The 19,165-nt window shown below is 39.4% G+C and overlaps 1 protein-coding gene and 1 non-coding gene across 4 annotated transcripts in view; both read right to left on the bottom strand.

Moving 5' to 3' along the window:
• The window catches only part of Kdm4c (lysine demethylase 4C), a 354,968-nt gene that overhangs the window by 329,173 nt on the left and 6,630 nt on the right, over positions 1–19,165 (bottom strand). The window lies entirely within an intron of this gene.
• Positions 2,379–2,484, bottom strand: LOC111757510 (U6 spliceosomal RNA). Its single transcript, XR_002791839.1, has one exon. It is a non-coding gene; the product is annotated as a U6 spliceosomal RNA (small nuclear RNA).

The raw sequence follows: 19,165 nt of genomic DNA, 5'->3' as shown, positions 1-19,165 counted from the left end.
TTTAAAAAAAGAAAAAAGGGGATTATTCAAATTATCTTCAATAATCTTCAATTAGCCTGTTCCCCAGGCTACTGCCAATAGATGCTCAAATCTTGCCCATACAATTTTTTGAGAGGATCGCACTATGTAGTTCAAGCTGGCCTTGAACTCACCACGTAGCCCAAACTTATCTCCAGCTCACAGCAATCCTCCTGCTTCAGCCTTCTGAGTACTGGGATTAGAGGTATGTGCCACTTGTGTCCAGCACCCCTATACAATTTTTTAAAGCTCCCTCTACACTATATGCCCCTTCTGGACCCACTTTTACTACAGCCATTTCTCCTGGACTCTCACTGACAAGCCCCAAATGAGAAAGACTTTCACTCACTGTGCAGTTCACCCCTTTCTTGTCTTCATCCTCACTGCAATCTGCTATCTTTCTCCACCAGTACACTAACATTACTGACACAAGTTGCCAGTGGCTTTTCAGCTGCGACATTCTACATGTTTTTTCAATCCTTTCACCAACCACTCTGCAATCTCTAACATCAGACAAATTCTCTTGGCATAGCCTTTATGAGAGCTGGATCCTGAGAGCTGGATCCTCTCTACTGGTCAGTCTACCCTCTGGAATTCCACCTCTCCAGGCTGGTCCTCAGCCAGTCTCTTCCCTGTCCCCCTGACTCAGATCCTATGGGAGATTTCAGCCGCACTGGCCTCAACTGTCCTTATCAATATCTCAAAAATCTAAGTGCCTATCTGGTATGTGATTTAGAGACACATGTCAAGCTCAACACAGACAACACTGAATCTAAAACTCGACAAGGATAACATGGTGTCCTTCCTCCAAAATCTGTTGCTCCATCCCAGTCTCAATGCTGGTTCATTCAACCCATATACAGTCTAGCTTGCCTCTTTCTTGCCAGCACAGACCTGAGCTAAAGCTCAAAATGTTTACAAATGCAAGTAAGAATAGGGGAGCCTTTAGAACCGAGAGGGCCCCCTCTAGCAGAGTAAGGAGCACTGGGAAGTGAGAGAGAGCACCTCCTACACTGCAAGCTACCCTCTGCTGCAAGGCTCATTTCAGAATCCCAGAACCTAGCCTAATCTCTACCCTCTCCTAAATTGTGAGGATCACTGTCTTTTCATTTCCTGTACGCCTTTTATACCTAGTTTTTAGTCTCTGTGATGATACTCTCTGTCTTAGTTACTTTTGTCATTGCTGAGATAAATTACCCAACATTCACAAGTTAAAGGAGGAAAGGTTTATTTGTCTCACAGTTTGTAAAGGTTTCAGTCTATAATCAGCTAGCTCCAAGGCAGGAGCCTTGGCATGGCAGAGGAGCATCACAGAGGGCAAACAATTCACAGCAGGCAGCGGACAGCAAAAACAAACAAGCAGCAAATCACAAGTAACAAGCAGCAAGCCTCTGTCCCGTGTTGGTCTCAGCTTACCTGCCCTGAGGGCAGACAACACTCCCATCCTTAACTCTAGCATTGCACTGCACCATGAGTCAATCACTTTAGATTCAGCCACCTCTGAAAAGGCCCTACCTATGAGTGCATGAGGCTTTGGAGGGACATCTAGACACAAGCCATTACGCTACCCTAAGTGAAATTTAAATGTTTTCATTCCTCAGCTACTCGAAGAGGTTTTGCTGATTTACACATATTTAGTTCAACTTCACCAATTTTCTTCTACATATGTATAAAAATATACAGCAGATTTTCTATGCACAAAACTGTTCAAGTCATCCTTTTGTTAACCCCCTTAATAGTCCACCCCATTCTAGTATGAAAAATGTAACTCCCATGGCTCTAGCTCCTGCCTTCCACCTGGACTCAAAGACCCAGTGGCACACCTGAAATCTGTTTCATTCTAAACCATTCAGCATTCCCAAGGGAGCCACGCCACTGCTCTCCTCTGCTGTGCTAGTCACGAGTATGCCATTACGAGGACCTCTTATAAGACTTTATTCAGTGACCATGAATATCTTGATTCCACTAATGATCAAGAATAAAATGTTTGCCAGGCATGATGGAACAGACCTGTAATCCCTGCACTCTGGGCAGCTGAGGAAGGAAAATCATGAGTTCAAAGCTGTCTCAAAGTAAAAAATATCAAAAGGCTGGTAGCTCAGTGAAAGGCTGATTATATTAGATTTATATTAGATTTATATTAGAGATTTATATTATATTAGATTTATATTAGAGATTCAATCTCTAATATAAAAAACTAAAGCAAGAATAAAATGTTTGCCCCAGGTCATACTGTTTGTAGGTCCGTAAAGTGAAATCTGAAGCTAATTTGAAATTCTAGCACCCACACTCACAACTATTATAGTATTTGTTGTCAGTCTCTGCTATCTGGCAAAACTCACCTTTCTTTTTTTTTTTTTTTTAATATCGAACGCTTCACAAACTTCATGTCATCCTTGTGCAGGGGCCATGCTAATCTTCTCTGCATCATTCCAATTTTAGTATATGTGCTGCCGAAGCAAGCACCAAAACTCACCTTTCCACATTTACCTAAGATGGGAACAATTATTAAATCTTCCATGAGTCCCTCCTTTCCAACTGATAGTGTCCTCTGTTAATACTCTGCTCATGTCTCACTCTAACATAATCAGTCTTCACCACTCCTGGAGTCCTTATCTGCAAATTTGCCTGCTCACTAAAATTCATAACCCCAAAGTCACATCTTGTGGCACTCACATGGTCACTGACAGACATGCAGAGAGCAATGAAAAATTTGAATCACAGCACATATTTCCAGCTAAGGTTAAAACAGGCCTTCTGGTTTCAGCTCTCCTACTGTAGACATATATTCTTCTTATGGTCTACTTAGTACCCATATTCTTATGCATTTGGCTTTTGAAAATAGCCCTGAAGCACAATACTTAAGTGTCTAGTGTTGCTACATGTAAGAAAACAATGACATGGATCAGGACAAAACATTTTTAATAAGCTTCATTTGGGCTGGAGTTATAGAGCTGATGACTATGAGTTCAGTGTTAATAAATCACTTAGTTATTTATTAATAAATCACTTATTTTCTTAGTTACTTTCTTGTTGTTGAGACAAAATACCCAGCATTCAAAGTTACAGGAGGAAAGGTCTATTTGGCTCACAGTTTGTAGAGGTTTCAATTCATATTTGGCTTCAAGACAGAGTGGCATGACAGAGAAGCATCACAGAGGAGAAACGGTTCATGGCAGGTATAAGGCAGGAGGCAGCAAAGCAGCAAGGAAGCAAGCAGCAAGCTAACAGCAGCCCTCTTTCTGTCCCTTACTATATTTAGGCAGCACAGCCTTAGGGTGTGTAGCATTCACAAGCAGGGTGGGCCTTCCCATTTTCCATACCCAAACTATGCCATACAAATCAGTGAAGTAATTTAGTAATCACATATCCTTAATCCCAGCATCACACACTTAATCCCAGTATCATAAATCCTAGGATCCAGCACCTCTGAAAAGTCCCACCTATGACCACATGAGGTTTTGGAGGGAAAATAAGCCCTAACACATACATGTTAAATCAGGTGTCATTAAACAAAAACACACAAGACTGGCAAATGAAAATGATGTGACCACAGGCCATAGATATAGGAATCTAACCCTAGATCTCTTCTAGGAACAGTGTTTCACTATTCACTCTATAAAACTTCCTTTGAGTAGTGGGCTCATTGGCAACCCATTCAGGACCCCTCCTGTCTCTCAGGAGTTATTCTTATTCCCCACTCTTTTTCCCCAATAAATCTTCCCACTCTCAACCTCCCTTGTTCCTTGGAATTCATTCTTCAATCTCAGTGAACATGAATTCAGTGTAGCAGACATCAAGCAGGTTGTGAGTAAAATTTACTTCCCCCATATCATTTGGAGATCTTATATCAGTACACACCTATAATCTCAGCACTTGGGAAGCTAAAGCAGAGCGAGAGTTCAAAGCCAGCTTGGCCACACAGAATTGAGGCTAGCCTGGACAGCGAAACCCTCAAAAAAGACAGGCAAATAAATGTACAGTCACAAATATGAAGTAGAAATAAAATATCAAATGTATCTAAAATATCAAATGATTCATCTCTGTAACCAAAATGAAAACTTCTCATTAACTTGCACAAAGAACTACTCTGTCTTATAAGTACAAAAATAATCAAAGGTCAAAAAATTTGTGACTCAACATAATTATCAAGCTCCTCTCACCTGAGTTAGAAAGTCAGATCAGTAATGGTTTAGGTTATGTTAAAGAAAACTTAGGCAAGAGAAAGGGATTTAGTTCAGTGGCATAAGCACCCGCCTGGCAAGCACAAGGCCATGAGTTTATCCCCAGTACCAAAAAATAAAAAGAAAACTTAAGTGAATATTTGATATCACAAAGATCTTTGTTGTGGTTTATCCTAATATTTTTCACAACTATAAACTGTATTTTTTCACTTTCTCTTTGAAAGTAACTTCCAATAGATAGGAGAATCACCTAGAATTCAAGGCCTGCCGGGGCTATACATAGTCAGCCAGAACCACCAAATAAAATCCTGTCTCCAAAAAAAATATATAAAAAAGAAAAAAGAAATAACTTCCAATGGAGAAAAACTGTAGCAGGTTTTTTTTAAGTACACACTTTACCTATATTCATTTTTATTAGTTTACTCTATATGCTCCCCCCTCTCTTAGTACAACTCTCTGCCTGCACAACTAAATACAAAAATTTATCACAGGTTATTTCTGATGCAATGTTAAGACTGCAATGGGAGCTACAGATCCTCACTTTATCATGGGACTACTGAACCCCAAATACCTGGAACAGCAAAGAGCGAACTCCTCCCACCCATATCCAGCTGACTCAGAAAAAAGAATCCCTGCCTTAATAGCTGAGACAGCTAACATTTAAGCAACAAGCATTTAAGCAGCGATCAACAACCAAAAAGTGAACAAACTCACTCTGATCACGAAGCTTTGAAAAGATAAAATCAGTTGGGGATGGTGGTTCCCATACACAAGTCTAACTGCAGCACTGGGAGGCTGAGACAAGAAGAGGAGAGTTTGAGATCAACATGGCTATGTATCACTATGGGGCAGCCTAGACTACATAGCAAGACCCAGTCTCAAAAACCAAAACATCTAAAGACAAAACCCAAGAGTACCTGAGGTTTTAGAGAACTAAAAGGGCAGGAAGGTAAAAAGGGTGGGTTGGGCGCTTAAAGTAAGCTTCCACCCTACCCCGGGTACAAAAACCAAAAGTAAAAAGAATTCCTCTCATGGTGCTTCCTTTTTTGTTTTGGGTTGTATTTTGTTTGTTCGCTGGTTAGTTGGTTGGTTTTTTCAGTTTTGTTTTTTGGGGTTGTTTGTTTCGGTTTTGGTTTCTGGTTTTTGGTTTTTGAGAGAAGGTCTTGCTTTGTAGTGCAGTCTTGCCTTGAACTCACTATATAGTTCAGGTTGTCCTCGAATTCATGGCAATCCCCCTGCCTCAGCCTCCCAAATACTAAGATCATTTTTTTGTTTATAAACCCCGACTGGGTCCTTTTTCCCACTGAGAATTGAGGAATCAATAACAAAACCAAGCACCAAGTGAATATAAAAGACTTTTATTCTTGGCCAAGAAGAGAAGTAGAAAATCAAAACTTGCAAATCAACTTCTTGACCCCTTGAGGGTTAAGAGTTATACATACAAGGTGAAGGAAATGAGGGGACAGGCCACTGAAGGGGAGGAATATTCATCTTTTCTGTGAACAGGCTGAGATTTTCTGGGAATTCTGTAAACACCTCTTTTTGCTCCTTTTATACTTCTTTCCAGTCATCTCATGGCAACTGTCCCTATCAATGGTGCTGGGTGCAAGGTGTCATTTGGCATGCAGATGGCATTATAGTATCATGAAGTTAGAGGTTGTCTGGTGCTCATTCTAGTAGTCATCTTAGACAAACCAGTTTCAACTGGCCTAACAGAAAGAGAACCTGTGGCCTACAGAGACTCTGTTCTCAAGGACAAACAAGATTAGGGCAAAACAGAATTCAGCTAGGTGACAGTACAACACTTGGGTAGGGTAACAGGTTGACCAAAATCAGAAGAAATCAACAACAGTAATAAAGACCAACAACTGATCACTGATTCCTTCCTCCTGTCAGAAAGTGAAAACCCAGGAACGTGTTGAAACCTAGTGAAGTTAACAGTATCAAGGAATATATACTTCAGCATCAAATCCAATGTACAAATATAAATGCTGCCTACCATGGTGGTACTTGTATCCCACAACTTGGGAGGCTGAGGCAGGAGGATGGTCATGAGTTGGAGGCCAGCCTGAGAGAGAGTTCAAAGCCAGCCTGAATTACATATGGAAATCTTATTTCAAAAAGACAACAAAAATTTTTTAAAAAGTAGATGCTACAGGACTTTCTAAGAAAGGGACGCCTACAGATGGGCTCTGCAAAAGACTGAGAAAAGAGGCAGATTTGAAGTGGATAACAGGATTTGAATTGTCTCAAAGGTGAGCTGTCTTTTTAATAGAAGACAGTGAGCTCCTAAAAGTAATTGTTCGTAAGTTAAAGCCAAAACTGGTTCTCAACCAGGATCGATTTTGTCCCTTTGGGGAACTGGCAATGCCCACACACATTCCTGTCACAACTGAAGGGGGGCTAGTGGCACCTAACATATAGACAACCTACTAAATGTCCTAGAGGTCATAAGAAAGTGCCCACAACAAAGGACTGTTAAGCTCCAAAACGTCAACAGTGCTGAGGCTCAAATACCCTGCTGTGGAATCTGTTCAACAATAGATGTGTACAAAAATGATCAGTATTTCTGTAACACCTTAAAAACTGAAAACAACCCAACTGTCAATCTCCAAGAGAAGTGTACTATTCACTTAGTGGAATATGTAGCATAAAGACATGGAAACTTGAGACAGGAGACAGCACAGCTTAGTCCGACTGGGAAGAGGCGTGTGGCAGGACCCCAGAATCTGCACAGGACCACTTCTCTGGCATGTAAAGTCCTCGCAGAATCCCGCGAGATGTGGACCGCATGAAAGGTCACAGTCGTCTTACAGAGCATGCCATCTGCCCCTTCACCACAGCCGACAACTGAAGACTCAGATGTAGACCCAACCCAAGATCCAGGGTGTATATTTATTTTTCCTTTTATTGTTTTTTCCTCTCTTGTTCAGCCCAAGTTTGTTCCGCAGTGCCAGTTTCTTCCACCCTCCTAAACGTTTCAAATAAATTTTGTCACCGTTCTTAGATTGTCTTGTACAATTCTTTGGTCCAAAGGAGAAGGGTCCAGAACCAAGAGCATCCCAAAAACCTAATATTTAATTGGCGAGTCATTTCTAAAAGGAACTACCCGATAATACTACGGCCAACTATGTATATGGAAAAATCTTTGAAAGTTAAATCTTAGAATATACAATGTATAAACTCATTTTCATAAATTCAAAAACTTAAAACTATTCAAGGAAAATAATCCATTTTTTAAAAACAAGGAAATAATGAACAGAAAAATCAGGAAAGGATTGCCAAGAGGTAAAACGAACAGTGTAAAACATATTTGGATGAATTCATAAAACTCTCCCATGTCTACTATGATAAAAGCATGCACAAACTTTTTAAAAATGAAAATAAGTAATATATTCCTGAACATTTATGGAAAATTAAAACTCCTTTTTTTGGAACCAGGCATCGAACTCAAGACCTTGCGCTTGCCAGGCAGGTGCTGTGCCACTGAGCTATAACACTGATCAAAATTTACCTTAAACCATCAAAATTTTTGTTTTGTTTTGTCTTTTTGAGATTGTGTCTAGGTAGTGCAGGGTGACCTTGAACTTATTACAGCAATACTTGCTTGGTCTCTCAAATGCTGGGATTATAGGTGTACACCACTTAAACAAAAAATTATAATTCTATAGTGAGACAGTTCTTTAAGAATCCTTCTGTATACCAATCAATCACTTTGAGTTTTTAATTTTGGCAATTCCATGTTATGAAATTTTCCTAAAACAAGAAAGACCAATATGCCCAATGAACATCTCAACACAGAGTTTTGTTTTATTTTGGCTGGAAGTATGTATGTAGATCAATAGTAGAGCACGTTCCTAAAATATGCAAGGTTCGTGATTATAATGTCTAGGATTGGGTTTTATGTTTGTGTTCAAAATTTTAAATGAAAGTAAACTGCTTAAGACTGTTCCCTTAATCTTTTACACAGCCATTCTATTACATGACCTATAACACAACTATAAACACCTCAAAATTTATAGGTTAAATGAAGAATCAAGTCTTAGTCGTTAAAATACCTTTAACTTTTAAATAATCACACACTGCAACATAAACAATGACATTAGCATTGAAAGGTAATTTCTTGTAAAAAGAAAAAATTGCCAAACAAGGATAAAAAAAATATTATCTGTCCAGCCTTGGTGATGCACACCTGTAATCGCAACACTATGAGAGGCTGGGGCAGGGGATTTAAATTTCCAGAGGAGTCTGGCCATTTTAGTGATTACTGCAATCCTGTCTCAAAAGGTAAAAGGAGGGAGGGGCTGCATTTTAGCATAAAGGCCCTAGGATCAATTCTCAGTACCACCAGGGGGAAAAAAAAAACTTTTCTATATGAAACCATGCATCCTACCAATATATTTTGATCTTACAGGAAATGTTGGCAGAAGTCTCATTAATGGCACTAGGAAGAAAATTCACAAACAGTAATTCTAAATATGAAATCTAAATTCCAACTATGACACTGTCTAGGAAGAGACTTGTTTCATAAAAACAGTTTCTCATACTGCAGTGTAGAACAAAGTCATGTTAGATGCAGATATTGCAATCAAATTTGTCAAAGATACAAAGAAAAATGTTTAGCATGGTGGCACACACCTATAATCCCACCACTCAGTAGGCTGAGGGGGTTTCCATAAGCTGGAGGACAGCCTGAGCTACACAGTGAGCACAAAACCAGCCTGAACTGTATATAGTAAGACCTGTTTCAAAAAACGACCAAAAAAAAAAAAAAAAAAAAAAAACTACAAAGAAAACAGAAAAGGGTGAACTCTTCTATAGGTATAATTGCAGGCACAATGGTACATTCTCTTTTGGAAAAAAAATGATAAAAAATTAAATTCTAAAGTAAAATGGATACATTTTATAGGAAGGCACTTGACAAGCAATGATTACAAGCCCTAGAAACATCATCAGCATTTTTAATAAAAACGATCTATTAGAAATGACCAATTTTTCTTAGTGCTAGATCCTTTCAAATTTACCTTAAATTTGTAGTAAAATCTTTAAACTGCATATTGATAAAACTTCAACTCTCTAACAAAAATATTTTTTAAAAATTATGAAGAGTACAAACATTTTAAAAACTTTCTAGAAATATTTAAAAATCATTTTTAAAACGTGAAAACAATATCATGACTGGCTACGGATTTGTGGTCCTTATGGAAAAGGGTTTTTAAAAATTCTGGAGTTTTTAGTAAATGTGTTTTCTCACTCTGCCTCTGTCTCTCAGTCTCTCTCTGTGTCTCTCTGTCTGTGTGTGTGTGTCTGTCTGTCTGTCTCTCTCTCTCTCTCTCTCTCTCTCTCTCTCTCCCTCTCTCCCTCTCTCTTTTTTCCCTCCCTCCCTCCCTCTCTAAATTCCAACTTTTAGGAAAGTAGCAAAAGTGCACTAAAATTTGGGTCAGGAGGAACCAAAAACCTGCATGTAATCGAAGGCCCCAAATACCATTTCTGCTGCAAGAGAAAAAGTGACTGTTCTCCTACATCTACTAATTTAGGGAACCAATTCAGTTTCTAAATTCCTATTTTTATGCAATTAGATTGATAATGACACAGAGGATTCACAAAGTTTTTCAAAACCGTACTTCGTGAATGTGAATCTCTCGCCTGCTGGGATTTCAGCGCTCCACTCCTCCTCGGGCGTCTCGGAAGGTAGGACCAAATCTTAGCCCCCTCCAGAGCCACGGAGTAGCTCGCAGACCTGCTGTGCCTTTGTCCTCCACTGCAGGCTGCCCCGCACCCGGCTACCACGGCAGGCAGCAGCTGCGCGCCAACTTCCAGCTTCCGGACTGCAGCCTTGGCAGCACCTGAGGATGGCAAAAGCCCGCTCCCGCAGAACCAGGTCACCTCCAGCCCTCACTTCTCCAGTGACATCATACGGCTTTCATGTTTGAGATTGCCTAGGTATACTCAGGCTTGCCAAAAAAGCTCAGGGGTAACCATGTAAATTACTCTTTTATTTTTATTTTTTTGGTACAGGGAATCGAACTCAAGACCTTGCGTTGCCAGGCTGCTGAGCTATATCGCCGGCCTCTTATTCTTATTTCTACATAAAAGCATATGATTTTAAACAGTTAAGGCATGGTAGGTCAGCCCTCCAGAAACTGACCCAGGAAGATCCTGAGCTCAGCAAGGGATGCATAGGCAGCAAGACCTTGTCTCAAAAAAAGCTAGTCTTCGTAAATATACATTTATAACTCCAGCACAAATGAGGAGACCCTGGCTCAAAATTTTAAAAATTGTAAAAGAGTCTTAAAATGTAGCTAAGTACAAAGGCTCTGGGTTCAAGGAAGGAAAAGAAGGGACAAACTGAAATTATTCCTAAAGAGTCACACTGGCATAAAGCATATATGGTGTTAGTTATATTGAAAAACTGAGGTTCAAAACTACCACACACAGTAATCTGACCATTCATGCTTTTTTCCATTACAAAAGCAGGAAGTTTTATTTTAGAGAACTAGGGCAATTTGCATATTTTTTGTTAACTACCCATTTGACAAACTCACACCTGAGGAAAACGGAGTTGGACTATTTTAGTTCTATATGCAATGTTGGGCATAGAACCCTGCACAAGTATTTGTTGATCCTTTATTTCCTTAACCCTGATAACAATACACAGCTTCCTTGATATACAAACACACCTCAAAGTACTTTTAGTATCTACTAGATGAAATTTAAATTTTCCTCCAGGTCTCAAGCCATTTAACCAACATATAATAAACACAAACCTAGTCATGCATGATACAAGCACACAGTAAAATCAGTTACCTTTCCTTGATTATAAAATGTGGTTCAAATAATTACAAGACCAAATTTTCATTAATGGTCTCAAAAATAAACTATGGGCTGCATTTGATTGATGCATAAGTTTTCTTTGTTTCCAATAACAAAATAAATGTCTCCACTTGCTCTTTCTCCATTCTCCTAGGGGAACGAGAGATGAGCCTCCACCTGCACAGTAAGATACTGAGAACTACAGCTATCTGAACATTCACATCCTGCCTATGAGAGGCAGTGAGATCCTGTCTCAAAACTTAAAACCAGAGTAGGTGTTACAGGCACCTGAGTTAGTTAGAAATATTATAGGCAGTGAGATAGGGCTAGCTCGAAAGAGTCAGTGCAGAAGTCCAGATGATACCTTGCAATTGTGGGAGAGACTGGCGCCTTCTGTGGGTCAAGCCTCCACACAAAACATCAAACAAATGCATCCATATCCTAAGGACTGACATTCTAAATAGCCCCCTGTTACCTTGAGGAAGTCAGGAGTCATCATTCCAACCCCTGTCACTGCTCCCTTAAAATGCAGGCTTTCTACGTGACTCGCTTCCCCATTTGTACCTACTGAAATCAATTTTACCTGAACTATTAATCTTATTGGTTAACCATAGTTCTGACCCACCTTATGCCCATCTGCTTTGCGAGTTCCCAGTTTTCCCCACGTTGAACCCATCTCACCCCATTTTACTCTATAAAAGTCCCTGGAAAACACAAAGTCCCTGGCAACCCCGTGGGTACCCCTTCTGTCTCTCTGACAGAAGTTTTCTTTCTCTCAAATATATTCTACTCTTAACCTCTGTTGTTCCTAAAATTCATTCTTTGATTTTAGAGAACATGAGCTCTTACTGGATATAGTAGGTCAGGAGTTTCATTCTCCTGTATCATGGGGGCTTTGCCAGCGACGCCGTTCAATGAAAAGGGTTCAATCCCCAGTAGGAGGGGCCTGCATTTGCTTGGTTCCTCACTGTACTTTAATATGTTACCTCATTTTCATTCTTAAAAGTGTTTGGTGGGTTAGCAGGCTGTGGTTATTTCCATTTGAGAGCTGATGAAAATAAGACTCAACTACGGAAATCACTCTGCTAACTTCAGATAGTACATTATGCAATCAACTGCAAGCTACGTATCTGCAAGGACTAAGTCCCAGATAGGACTTCTTTGCTATCAGCTCTTCTCCAGACGCCACAAAAAGAAAAATAAATACATAAGAAAGAGGAGACAGCAAAGAAGACCTTGAAGGAAGAGAAGAAGAAAAAAGGAAAAAAAAAAAAAAAATCTAAGTACCAAACCCAGATGGTGTCACTGAGGAATTCTACTCAATTCTGAAGAAACATAATCCAATGTTATTTAAACTGTCTCAAGGGCTGGGGATATTTAGCTCAGCAGCTTAAGCACCTGCCTGGCAAGCGCTAGGTCGTGAGTTCAATCCCCAGTACCCAAAAATAAGTAAATAAACTGTCTCAGATCACACAAAGAAATAAAAAACAGTAAACCTGAAAGTCTATGAGTGTATGCTGTGCATGTGTACAGGGATTGAACCCAACATCCTTGTGCTATATTACTCACCTAGTCCTTTTTAGTTTTTCGTTTTGAGACAAGGTCTTGCTAAACCACTAAACTGCCCAGGCTGGCCTCAAACTTGCACAATCTGCCTGCCTCACCCTCCCAGAATATGAGATTACAAACATGAGCTACCACACCCAGTTGGTAATCACTTAAAATACAAGCCTACATTAAGAAACAAAACTATTTATAATTAGAAAACTGCCAACTGATTTCATTTAAGAGTACTGATGAAATTTCTTTTTAAAATTAGAGGAGATCCAAAGGTCTAGTAAAATAACAGAGTCAGGCATTGTGGTGGTCCCAGCACTCAAGAAGCTGAGACAGGAAGATCATGGCAAACTCAAAGCCAGCCTGGGCTACATAGTAAATTCAAGGCCACCCTGGAATACACAGCAAGATTTTTCTCTGCCTCAGAAACTGAAAGGAAGAAAGGAAGGGACAGAGGGAGGACAGAACTTATAGTTATGAAGTAACTCCAAAAATACAATGGTTTAGGGGCTGAGGATTTAGCTCAGTGGTGAAAGCGCCTGCCTGGTAAGCGCGATATCATGAATTCGCTCCCCGGTACCAAAAAACAGAAAAAATACAATGGTTTGGTATTAGTACATTTCTCACATCCTTCTTTGTGTGTACATATATAAGTAAATAAATGTATATACGAACACCCACATAACCTCCATCTCTGCCCACTGAGAAGAGCCAGAAGCAATACTTTGATAGCAATAAACATCTAGACCAGTGATGGCTGGTTAACTCTTTAGAAATGAGCACCCACACTGCAGCTCCAAACCTACTTACTGATTGCTGGGTGCCAACACTGCAATTAAACTTGATGCTCTGATTTTAGTTTAGAAAAAACAATGCTACTTAACATCTTTTGTCTTAAAAGAAAAACAAATTAACATGCACACCACAGGTTCACCACCACTACACTAGACCTTAGATTCTAACTAGGGTAGGCAGGCAAAGTTCAAGTGAAGCCTAAGTATCTCACTATGCCAAAAATAAAGGGAGTACAAAAAAGAATGATGGGACATGTGAAATAGACAAAGAACCCACCATGCCCAATTTCCTTGGGCCAAGCCTACAACAATTTGAACTTCAATAATAATATTAACAGGATATATAACAGATTATAGTTTACTGAATAAAACAGGAGACATAAGTAAAAAATAACTGAATGAACTGAAAGCTTGACAAGGAACCAAATACTATTTACACAATTTTTCTTTTTAAACATACTTAAAAAAAAAAAAGACTAACTTTAGAGCAAAGAAGCTTACACTATCCTAAGTGATCAAAGGAAATGCTTCCAGTAAAGGAACAAAATGAAAATATGTGCCACCTGGTAACATGAAAGGACCAGAGGACAACACTCTTAAGTGAAATAAATCGGACACACATGTAAATAAATACTGCACTGTTCCTCTGGTATAAAAAACCTAAATTTTAAGTAAGGACCAAAATATATAATAGCTATTGGGAAGCAGGAAGGAAATGTTCAAATGAGAAGGAGAACAAGGGAGGCCAGACAGGAAAAGGAAGGAAAGGACAAAGGAAACAGAATAGAGGAAGGGAAAATGAAAAAAAGGTATTGTAAAGAACAGGAAAAGGGGTTCAAGGAGGAGGGGAGGGGAATGGGGGAAAAAGGATTCAAGACATAATCATGTACAGGACAAGTCACCTATGATGTTATCATTTTATATATATCTAAAATATATCAATAAAAATTAATTTAAAAAATATAAAAGAAAGGAGCTGGGTATAGTGGCACACACCTAGAATCCCAACACTAGAGCCTGAGGCAGGAGGACTGCCAAGAGTTCATGGCAGCTAAATTACATATCCAGACCCTGTTTCAAAAACAAAAAAAATCTACTGTAACAGATAAAAAAAAATAAAGGATCTAAAAATTAGTGACAGTAATGCATCAATGCTAACTTCCTAATTTTGACTGATATATTGTGGTTACGTAGGAATACGTAGGAAATAGTATTCAAAGAGTGATAGCGCATAAAAGCCATCTACTCTCAAATTTTAAAGGGAAATAAAAATTTTTAGGTATTAAAACCACAAGCTTTCTAAGACTTTGAGATTTCCCCAAAGTAACAAAAAATAAAATCAAAGGAATAAACTTAAGAAATGTGTAAGATCTGTATAAAGATAATTTTAAAATGTCCACCATAAGGACTTAAAAGACATAAGTGAAGGGGACTGGGATACAGCTCAGCGGCACAGCACCTGCCTGGCAAGCACAGTCCTGAGTTCAATTCTTGGTACTTGAAAGGGTTTTGGCCCAGGCCAGATACTGTAGCCAGTAAAGCCAGAAAGCTCCTATCTCCCCCACCCTTAGGAATTACCTCTGGCGCCAAACTAAGACCAATGGGCTACCTGTGCATCCCTAATGCCCCGTTAGGTTCCACCCCAAGCAGAGGCTACTTATGTACCTCACTCTACGTGTTCCACGGAGAGATCACCGGCCCAGGGTGGAGATGCCATGCCCCAGGGGGTCGGGGGTGTCTCTCCCTGCATTCCCAAAATAAAGGTTATTTATATTTCATACTTCTTATCTTTTCAGCCGCCGCCAGTCCTCCTCCTCTTTCCCCCACAGTTCTATCAGGTACCAAAAAATAAGTAACTCTAAACATCTCAAAGATAGTTCTCTAGATTAGTCTGTAAACTAAATACGTCCGCAATAAATAAGTTTTCAGAACTGAGCACACTGCTTCTAAAGTTAAATAAGAGTACTGTCTGCCAGGCACAGTGGTGCACAACTGTAATCCTAGCACTCTACAGCTAGTTCAAGGCCAGCCTGGACTTCATAGTGAGATCTTGACTCAAAAAAAAAAAAAAAAAAAACAAAGTAAAAAACTAGTTTGGAAAAATTCCAAAAATATAGTAAAGCTACAACAATTAAAATATTAAAATAATGATATATGAGTAGATAGATCATCCTACGAATCATTCAGGTTACTGAATGACTTCCAGGATTGCATTGGTGAAGTATCTTCCTGTAGTTTGGATCTAAAAGTCCCCCAAAAGCTCATGTGTTGAAGGCTTAGTCTCCCACTGATGGTGCTACTGGGAGACTGGTGGAAATTTTAGGAGTTGGAGGCCACATGGAAAAAGTTAGATCACCAGCAATGTGGAGATGACTTTGAAGCTCCTTCCTCTCCTGTTTTGCTTCCCTACTGCAACTCGGGAAGAAATTTCTTCTACCACACACACTGTCTGCCATGGTATTCTACCTTACCACAGGCCCAAAGGCAAAATGCTAAACAATCATAGAATGAGACCTCTGAAACCTTGGGCCAAAATCTGCTGATTCAGTTTTTTGTCACAGAGATGTGAAGCTGACATACATCTCATGGTATGTGTATATAATGAAAAACCATACCACTATGTATGACACTCTATGTGGTACTCTATATGACAAGTTCTATTTTGGTTTTGTTGTTGTTGTTAAGATAGGGCTCACCGTATAGTCCAGGCTGCTTCTGAACTCTCAATCCTCCTGCCTGTCTCTCAAGTGGTACACTGTACCCAACTATATACAGATACTTTAAAACTCACCTCCATATAGTGTTAATAGAAGAAAAAAGGCTCAGAGCAACTACTATTTGTATAAAATGCTACAGAGCTGCTTACACAGAACATCTTTCTCTGAGGTATAGTAGGACATGCCTATAATCCCAGCACTCAGGATGCTGAGAAGGGTTGCTGAGAGTTCAAGGCCATCCTGCACTTACTGGTGAGAGTGTCAAAAATAAAAGGGAGGGGGTGTGGTGGCACACACCCTGTAATCCCAGCACTTGGGAGGCTGAGACAGGAAGATCTCTGCAAATTCCAGGCCAGCCTAGGTTACAAAGTAAGTTCAAGACCAGCCTGAACTGCATAGCTAAATCCTGTCTCAAAAAGACAAAAAAAAAAAAGTGGATCAAAGGAAGGGAATGAGCTGAAGGCCAACTATAATAAAATGTACTATTTTATCTTTTTATATCTTCTGAATTTTATCTTAATTCTATGCCTTGGATTGCCTATTCAAAAAGAATAAATGAAATACTAATATGTAACGTGGATAATAAATTACTTTTTAATAGAAAAAGTAAATAATTACAACTGGCAAAGCTGAGGATGTACCTTGGTGGTAAAATGTGTGCTTAGCATGTGTGAGGCTCTAGGTTCAATCTCCACCACCAAAAACAAAACAAAACAAAACAAAAGGTTCTACCACACAGCTCAGTGGTAGAACCCTGGGTTAAATCCCCAGAACAATTAATCAATCAAACAAAGGTCATGAAGAGGGAGTCAAAGTGAAGGATTTACCTTTTTGCTTTTTGTGGTGTGGGGGAGTTGAACTCTGAGCTACATCCTCAACTCTGGCTATTTATTTTGAGACAGGGACTCATTAAATCACCAAATTGTTCGGGGTAGTCTTGAATTTGCAATCTCCCTGCCTCAGCTACCCGAGTGCTGAGATGACAGGTGTGTGCCAGCATGCCCAGCTATCTGTTCAGTCTTGTTCAACAGAAGAGGATGTAGTGCCAGGAAAGAACATTCTGAGGAGCAGAACCAAATAGTAAGATGTTCTGCTAGAATAGTCCTTTTGCTAAATACTTAGGGTTTTTCCTAACATTTTGTTAGCAAAATAGTCTATAAGACATCGATGCTTTATAGTGGGACTAAACAGTGCACAGCCTTCCTTCCAAGAGCGCTAGAAAGTGAATACTTATGAGAACCACCGCTCTTGCAATGCGGTGAACCAGGCACCCCAATGCTGCCAGGTTCCTGAATTAATACAACCACAAATACTTACTTGTGTGCCTCCATCCACATTATCCTTGCCAGAATTTTGGTTTCTAACTTATGGAGAAAACAAAACTGACGAAAAGCTACAATCTTAAAATTAAGTGACTGAACACATATCTGAAATGAGCTCAGCCAAACTGGGTGGAAGAATCCTGCCTATCAGTACACCAAAGAAATTTGCAAGATAAAACCTGAGAGGCAGGTCTAGATGTTTCTCCCTAGGACCTTAGCAACCCTCCTTTGGGGAACTACTACCTGGAACCAGACCAGAACATCTAAGCAGGCCTAGATCTCACTAGTAGTCATTTTTTTTAAGGAAGAGTGGGGTGGGGGAGGGGGTATTTAAACCTATATTTTATACTTTCCATCAAATAATAATGATGAAATAGCAATTATGTTTCAACAAAGGAGTTGAAAATGAGGCCTTTTGCTTGCATAGTATTGCCTTAGAGCTCTGCGTTTTAACTACAGTCCTACCTAAATCAGTGCATTATATCTTATTATTTTCATGTCATACAGAACAAAAAAATTAGTGTACAGCACAGATAGCACTGTCTTGTGAAATGTTTATTTCAATTTTATATATGTATGCTTATGTGTGTGTTGGGTCATGATGGTTAAAATGTATTTCCTATATGTGTCCTGGTTTATGATTTAATTTTTCATATACATAATAGTCATTAATTTCTTCAACAAATGTTCACTGAAGCCAGAGGTAATGGTGTTTGCTTATAATCTCTAGAATTCTAGGAGATGGTCTGAGGAAGGAGAATTGTAAATTTTAGCTCAGAGTGACCAATTTAGTGACTTAGCAAGATACATCAAAATAAAAAATAAAAAAATTTTAAAAGCTGGGTTTATAAAACCCAGTACAAAGGCAGTAGGTTCAATCAATCCTCATACCAAAAAAAAGAAAAAAATTATTGAGCATCTACACTGTGCAAAGTAAGCTGGTGTGAAATAAGGGAATAAATACACATATCTGATCCCTGTCCTTATAGAATCCCTATAGTTTACAGAAACAACCAAATAACAGTGTAACTATTGAACTATGAAGTGTGCTGAGCACCGTGGAAAAGCATGGATATGAAGACAGTTTATCATTAGAGAGGCTGATTTAGCCTGAGAAATTATATGTACTGAGGAAGTATAAACAAATTCAAACAGAGACTAGAAAGCTGTACAGAAAGAAGGGATATGAGGGGAGCCAGGAGGAAAATGGCACAACTGTGAAAGGCCAATCTAGTTTGAGAAAATGAAAAGACAGAGAGCAAAATGAAAGGGAGAACCAGCAAGATAACGCTGGGGCGGGGAAGGAGCAGGAATTTTCATTCTGGAGCGCAGGGAATGGTCATTTTAAAAGATGAACGGGTGGAGATGAGATTAGAGGGTGGCTGGACTGGATAAAGGGATGACCCACAGGCAGTGCAAACAAGCCCACTGTTCCTGCAATGACACTTCTGAAGCTGAAATGACAAGTTTAATGACGTCTGGATATCAGGCTTAAGGAGCCATAAAGTGTTTGGGACAATTTTGTGCTTCCAGAGTGAAAAATGGAATGGGATAAATTTCTTGAGAAATCCCTCAGAAGAGCAGAACTCTGTTTTGCTAGAGTTAATGAGATGCCAATTTAGTAAGTGAACTATATAGACAATTTTTTAAAGAGAAAAAAGTCTTTAATAAAACAGCTTTCAGAGCCAGCCATGGTGGTATGTGCCTATAATCCCAGCCCTACAGACATTGAGGTAGTAGTATTACCACAAGTTTTAGGC

Source organism: Cavia porcellus, unplaced genomic scaffold (assembly GCF_034190915.1).
Source record: "Cavia porcellus strain 051 isolate PalLab524CR breed Dunkin Hartley unplaced genomic scaffold, mCavPor4.1 scaffold_1, whole genome shotgun sequence".
Lineage (NCBI taxonomy): Eukaryota > Metazoa > Chordata > Mammalia > Rodentia > Caviidae > Cavia > Cavia porcellus.
This window is presented reverse-complemented; position numbering and strand designations above follow the sequence as displayed.